Source organism: Trichechus manatus, unplaced genomic scaffold, assembly GCF_000243295.1.
Source record: "Trichechus manatus latirostris isolate Lorelei unplaced genomic scaffold, TriManLat1.0 scaffold00015, whole genome shotgun sequence".
Taxonomy (NCBI): domain Eukaryota; kingdom Metazoa; phylum Chordata; class Mammalia; order Sirenia; family Trichechidae; genus Trichechus; species Trichechus manatus.
The window spans coordinates 17,018,549-17,025,862 of NW_004443951.1; the positions used below are offsets into that span (position 1 = coordinate 17,018,549).

Here is a 7,314-nt window from a genome sequence, read left to right on the forward strand (position 1 = left end):
TAGAACTGCCCCATAGGGTTTCCAAGGAGCAGCTGGTGGATTTGAACCATCGACCTTTGGTTAGCAGCCGAGCTCTTAACCACTGTGCCATCAGGGCTTCCCCCCCAAAACTGGGGAGAGGAAAATCTGCCAAATTACACTGTCAAATAACACAAAGCTTGCTTCTAGTCCCTGATTTCTCTATCAAGATCACATCCTTAAAAAAAAAAAAAAAAAAAAGGCAGGTCCTTCAAGGACCACCCAGAATTCCTTGAAAGAACAATAGTTTCTTGATGCCTCAAAGAAAACAGATGATTCATTCATTGCAGGGAACCAAGTGCTTATCATGTGCCAAACACTGTGCTAAGCATGGCCATGGAGCCTGCCCTCAGAGAATTTAGTTGGGAGATAAAACATGGCACAATCATAGCTCAATGCTTTCTAATGCAATAATTCTCAACCAGGGGCAATTCTGCCCTTCAGGAGACATTTAGCAATGTCTGGAGAGATTTTTAGTTGTCATAATTGAGGGAGTGCTACTGGCAACTCATAGGTAGAAGCCAAGGATGTGGCTAAACAATCAACAACGCACAGGACAACCCACAACAAAGAATTATCCAACCCCAAATATCAATTGTGCTGAGGTTGAGAAATCCTGTTCTAACGTAGTATGCGGCAGAAAGAAAAGTGCAAGAGAAGCAAATAAAATAATATAGTAGTTTGTTGTTAGTATAGTAGTTTAAACTAACAACAACAAAAAAACAAACCCAAACCCATTGCCATCAAGTCAATTCTGACTCATGGCAACCCCACAGAAGAGAGGAGAACTGCCCCATAGGGTTTCCAAGGCCGTAAATCTTTACAGAAACCGACTGCGGAGCAACTGGTGGGTTTCAATAGCTGACCTTTTGGTTGGCAGCCGAGCACTTTAACCACTGTGCCACCAGGGCTCCCTATCGTACGTTTAGGTCTTTCTAAATTAAAAAGTCAATCTGTACCATCCATGAAAACTAAAATAAGGATCTGATTATGGAGAACTTTGTAAATTAGACAATGGAGTTTAGACTTGATTTCTTTGGAAACATGAAGCCAGTGAAAGGTAACAAGATGAAAATGGTTCTTCTTTAAAATGTAAGTCTGGTTGTGGTAGAGAAGTTGAAGTATGGGTGTGAAAGCCTATAGGTTTAGTTAGTATAAAGACAGGTTAGTTAAAAGTAAAGAAAGAAACTAATGAGGACAATTCAAAGGATAATCACTAGGACTGTATTGAGATGTGGCTTGAGGATCCTCAGATTTCAAATCTCAGGATTAAATTTCAAACCAGGGGCTCAACTTAAATGACACATTGCATTTGCTCATTTAAGTAAATGAATCTTTGACTCACAACGCTTCCCAGAAAATCGAAGGCAGGAAGTACTTTTCAAAGGCTCAGTCTCTGGTTAAAAAAAAATAACTGCAACTAAACAAATGTATATATAACCAAGAAACAAGGTGAGAAAAAAAATATCATCCCTCATGTTGGAAACAATTAAGACATTTTACAAACTGAACAGCTAGCCTCAAAGCAAAAATACACTCTCTCGCTGATTTTAATAATATCACCAATTTCAGTTTGCATGGTGTGTTGTACTTTACAAAATAATTTCACTCCTACCATTTTATACAAACCCCTCTGAGACATCAATTACGTTCACCTGATTGATAAAGTATTTCTCGGGAATAAAAAGTTGGGAAATTCCTACAGAAAATTACCGTAGGCTGGACCCCAGCAAGTCAAAAAGTAGCAAACTACCAACCAAAGAATAAAATCCAAAATGCTTTATTTAATAAGGCATCAAAAGCCCTTTACAATCTGGCAGACATCTACCTTTTTTCTAGTTTTATCTTCTGCCACAAACTCCAGGCACCACTACTCCACTGAACAATATATATAGGCCCTTCTCCTGCTTCCACAACTTTGTTCTTGCCATTTCGTCTAGATGGGATACCATATTAGACATCCTTGCCTGGAAGTGTTGCAAATATCTCAAACCAAACATGTCCAAAATATGTTTTCTTTCCATACCACCTCCCCAACTTCCCCTCTCCTCTCATATTCCCTGTCTTGGTATCAACCAATTACCTAAGCCAGAAAATCAGGCTATCATCCTAGATGACTCCTACTCCTTCATTCCCACAACAATCAGCCTCCAAATTCTATGGATTCCACTTCTTAGTTGCTCAAATTAGATCCCTCCTCTCCATCCCCAGTGTCACTGCCTTAGTTCAAGCCATTATCATTTCTCTCCAGGACTACTAGTTTCCAAACACTGCTCTACTTCTCCACAAATGTCCAGTCCCTTCCCACCTGACAGACTGAACTAAAACATAAATTTGAATAATAAGAATTGTCTCATGGACTCCAGACTTTCTGGAGTCATGGAGGCTGGATGAACCCCAGAAACTACTGCCCTGAGATAATCTTTAAACCTTAAACCAAAAATATCCCCTGAAGTCTTCTTAAAACCAAACAGTAGTTTAGCTTAACTGGTAAAAAAAGGTCTGCTTTGAGTGAGCATTATGCTCTTTTAAGAACTATCTATATGGGATCAAACTGACAATGGAAACCGGAAGGATTAGACAGGAAACTTATGGGGCAGTTGAGTTTATGTTAATGGGAGAGGAAGAACTCAGAAACGGAGGGTGAGAATGGCTGCACAACCCAAAAAATGTAATCAATGTTACTGAATTGTACATGTACAAATGGTTGAACTGGTGTATGTTTTGCTGTGTATATTCTCAACAACAAAATAAATTTTTAAAAAAACCCATACATTTGATTACATCATTTTCCTACATAAAACCCTTCAAAGCCTCCCCCTTAGCTTTCAGGCTAAAACTCAAATAAATCAGCATGGCTCATAAGGTCCTTCATATTTAACCCCACCACTTGCCACTTCCTCTACTTCTCCCTCCAAGCATTACTGAATTCCAGTCACACCGAACTAGTCATGGTCTTTCACACCACCGTGTCCTCGCATTTGCAGTTCTCTCTGCCTGGAAATCCCTTTTCTAGATTCACCATATGGCCTAATAAATTCTACAAGATTTAGCCTATTTCCTCCATGAAGCCTGGAAACATGGCTTTGGTATTCATCCTCTATGCTTTCATAGCCCCCTGTGCTCACACAGTGCACTATGACACCGTGTGGCCATCCTGATTTATTTGTCTGCTCTCTTCCCCACTTTAAGCTCCACGAGAACAACTGTATTCTTAGCCATCAGGGCCCAGGCCTCACACATACAAGGACTCAAATGCTTGACGAATGATGAATGTGCTAGGCTGCCCCGATTTTCATTTGAACAGAGAATGCTACAAAGAGCTTCAACTAACAGTCCTGATACTAATCTCTGTCTAAAATGTTCTCACCCCGTCTCCATCAAGTTTACTCCTATTTATCCTTCAAATTTCAACTTAAACTTTGCTTTTTCAGAAGGGCTTTTCCTAACCCCCTAGTTATGTATTTCCATAGCACCCTTCTTCCTAAACACTCATCACATTTATTGTTAAATTTGTTAAACCTCTCTGCAAACACTGCTAGCTCCATGAGGCTAGGGTCTAGCTTGTTTTGTAGCAAAACTGCATTTCCTGGATCTGGCAGAGTCTGGCACAATGGGTTTCACTGAACTTAATCCTGTGAGATGAGCAGAGATCTCCACTTAAAACATGACAAAACTAAGGCTCAAAGAAGTTAATTTAGGCGTCTATGGCCACAGATACTTGGCAGTGGGGCCAGACAAAACCTGAGCCATCTGACTTCAGGTCGAGAACTACACATTAGATAAAAGTTAACTTGTTTTTTCAGAATAAGAAGAGCGGACTAGGAAGAAGGGGAGTCTATTTGAATGCAAATGCAAGGACTTGCCCTCCTCCCTTTTAAAAAATTCCCTAAGCTTCGGAAGAGCTGCGTTTAAATAAAAAAAAAAAAAAGTTTCACGCAGCGGGTAGCTTTTAATCTGCAGCGTCCGGAGAGGCAACAACCAACCGGAAGACCACCACACGGTAGAGGTTCCCGGAAAATGAAATGGGAAGGGTAGGATCTGGGACTGGTAATATAAGGACGTGGGGTCACGATTCCAATTCTTCCCCTCATTCTTTGTAAGACCTGAGACAAGCCTCCTCTCTTCCCAGGGGATCAATTTAGCCATCCGTGCAATGGGAGCGAGATGGCGGGATAGGAAAAACTCTAAAGTCTCATTCGTTCCTTTCAGTCAGGGCACCTTAGGAATCGGGCCTCCACGGAGGCTGATGGCCAGCGCTGCGAAATCTAGCGAGAGGCCTCCCCAGGACAGCCTGGCTCGGCTGGTCACTCCGACCCCACCTCAAGAGACCGCGCCCAGCAGTCCAGGTCGGCCTGAGAACCTCACCCCCGACCCCCCCCGCAGGGTTCACCACACGCGTGTAGGCCAGGAGAGCCATTAACAACGCCAGGGGCCGGTGGGCCACGGAAGAGACCCCAGTCCCTACGCAGCCGCGAACCCTCACCTCAGACTTCTGCCTCACCTCTGTACAGCGATCAACCGCTCTTCACTTCCGGCAAGAACCGCCCAGGAATCTTCGCGCGATCCACTTCCGGACCCTTACCGAGCGCGCCACCCCCACCGGAAATGAACCACGGCCTGAAACGCTAGGCGAAAGAGGGAGCGTAGGAGGAAGTCTGACTGCCCCCGCCCATGACTCCGCCCCCATTCACCACGCCTCCAAGAAAGAATCCTGGCTAGCGGAAGGAACAAGGGAAAGAGCCCCGCCCCTAAGGCAGGAGCGACCTGAGGAAGGCGTGCTCACAGGATAGGCCACGCCCCCGGTCGACTGTAGCCGAGCCGGAAACGCCCCTTAAGGCCCGGGCCATTGCAGGACCTCAATTACTGGGTAAGCTCCACCTCCGGAGAAGCAGAATGGATGAGTGGCTAATTCTACAGTCAGTTTGGTCTTAATGGCAAAGGCAGGTCCCTCTTCACGCAGCGGGGAAGGGGTCTAGGAAGTACCAGGGGGCAGGATTCTCTGAGGGTGGGAATCTCGATCTATCAACCCTCCTTGGGGGCGGGGACTATGTCTCCGCCTCTCTCTGGGGTGCATGCCTCAGTTTCTGTTCGTGATGTGAGAAAGGAATTGGTCTGGACAGTGTTCTGGGAGGCTTTGCAGAGGCTGTGTGTGGGAAGGGGGTCGGTGAGGCCGTGCCTGTCGCAGCCAGCCGTTTCATCCGGCCCGGAGCTGGGAAGGTGGAGAAAAAAGTTCGACCCTCGTTCTACTTCCTGTTTGTGCGATGCGCTCTGTGACCATAGATGGTCAGGTCTGGGTCCGCGCGGAAGCCTCCGCCCGGCGGTTTTAGAGTCCTTCCTCCTGGCGCGCAGGGTGGAGCCCCCAGGAATAAGATGAGCAAAAGCAGAGGAGGTGCTGCCCCCTCTGATAAAATCTGGCTTCTGAGACTACCTCACCCAGGGCTGGGCGTGCCCACCCGGCTATTGCCCAGTCCTGGGGAGGTACCACTCAGTGGCTGCAGCCCGCTGGGAAGACTTAGCTTCCCAGCTTCTTGGGTTCAGATCTTTGTTCCCTCGAGGCTCACATTTTCCAACCAATCATTATCCTCCCACAAAGATTTATTTCTAGAAAAATTGGCGAGTGCTACAGTTCCCACCCCTTCAGTTTATAAAGCTGATCGACTGTGGCAGGTCCGTGCTTCAAGTTGAATGCAGGCGTTATATGCCAGAGTAACTCATGTAACAAACACAGTCCTTAAGATAACAGCCACCATTTACTGCACGGTGACCACATGCCAGGCCTGTGCTGGGTACTTCAAGTGCATTTATTTAATCTTAACAGCAACTGTCAGAGATGGATACCATAATGTCCCCCAGTTTTCGAATGAGGAAGATGAATAACTTGCCAAGGTCACAAAGTAACTGTTGGAACTTTGTAGGGAACACATCAGTCTGACTCGGTTGTTGTTAGGTACTGTGGAGTTGGTTCCGACTCATAGAGACCCTATGTACAACAGAATGAAACACTGCCTGATGTACCATCCTCAGAATCGTTCCTTTGTTTGAGCCCATTGTTGCAGCCACTGTGTCAGTCCATCTCGTTGAAGGTCTTCCTCTTTTTCTGCTGACCCTCTACTGACCCCCAAGCATGATGCCCTTCTCTCGAGACTGGTCCTTCCTGATAACATGTCCAAAGTCTGTGAGACGGAGTCTTGCTCCTCGCTTCTAAGAAGTATTCTGGCTGTACTTCTTCCTAGACAGATTTGTTCATTCTTCGGACGGTCCGTGGTATATTCAGTGTTCTTCACCAACACCACAATCCAAAGGCATTAATTCTTCTTCGGTCTTCCTTATTCATTGTCCAGCTTTCGCATGCATATGAGGTTATTTGAAAATACCATGGCTTGGGTCATGTGCACCTTAGTCCTCAAAGTGACATCTTTGCTTTTTTAGCCCTTTAAAGAGGTCCTTTGCAGCAGATTTGCCCAATGCAATATGTTGTTTGATTTCTTGACTGCGGCTTCCATGGGCATTGATTGTGGATCCAAGTGAAATGAAATCCTTGACAATTTCAATCTTTTCTCCATTTATCGTATGTTGCTTATTGGTCCAGTTGTGAGGATTTTTGTTTTCTTTATGTTGAGGTGCAATCCATACTGAAGGCTATAGTCTTTGCTTTTCATCGGTAAGTGCTTCAAGTCTTCACTTTCAGAAGGCAAGGTTGTGTCATCTGCGTATCGAAGGTTGTTAATGAGTCTTCCTCCAATCCTGATGCCCTGTTCTTCTTCATATAGTCCAGCTTCTCCAATTATTTACTCAGCATACAGACAATAAGTATGGTGAAAGGATACAACCCTGACACACACACCTTTCCTGATTTTAAAGCATGCAGTATCTCCTGCTGGTGCAATGGTTGAGACCTATGGCTGCTAACCAAAAGGTCGGCGGTTCAAATCCACTAGCCACTCCTTGGAAACCCTGTGGAGCACAATTCTACTCTGACACAGATGGAGTTGCCATGAGTCGGAATTGACTCAAAGGCAACTGGTAGACACATGTTACACACATACTAGACCCTAGTAACTTCAGCGGGAGGCTGTTTAAGAGCAGTTTCTATAGTTTCTATTTATTCGTTTATTTTTCATACACTTTTATTGTTTTCATACACTTTTATTGTTTTCATACACTCTTCGTACATGCCAGGCACCATGCTATATTTGTACCAGGCATGAGTAGGGATATAGCAGTAGACAAGTCAGACTGTGTCAGTGCCCTCATGGAGCTTACAACCTATTGTGGATGTAGGTACATATTGCC

At 45.0% G+C, this 7,314-nt stretch overlaps 1 protein-coding gene across 5 annotated transcripts in view; it reads right to left on the reverse strand.

Annotated features, from left to right (window-relative positions):
* The window catches only part of CAP1 (cyclase associated actin cytoskeleton regulatory protein 1), a 27,992-nt gene extending 23,383 nt beyond the window's left edge, over window positions 1-4,609 (reverse strand). For 2 of the 5 annotated variants that reach the window (XM_023727187.1, XM_004371898.2), the window contains exon 1: window positions 4,505-4,579. The gene's annotated coding sequence lies outside the window, so the exon portion shown is untranslated. Of the gene's footprint in view, window positions 1-4,504 lie in introns of all 5 variants that reach the window. The other 3 variants (XM_023727184.1, XM_023727186.1, XM_023727185.1) reach the window with 3 other exon arrangements.
* Between the last annotated feature and the right edge of the window lie 2,705 nt (window positions 4,610-7,314).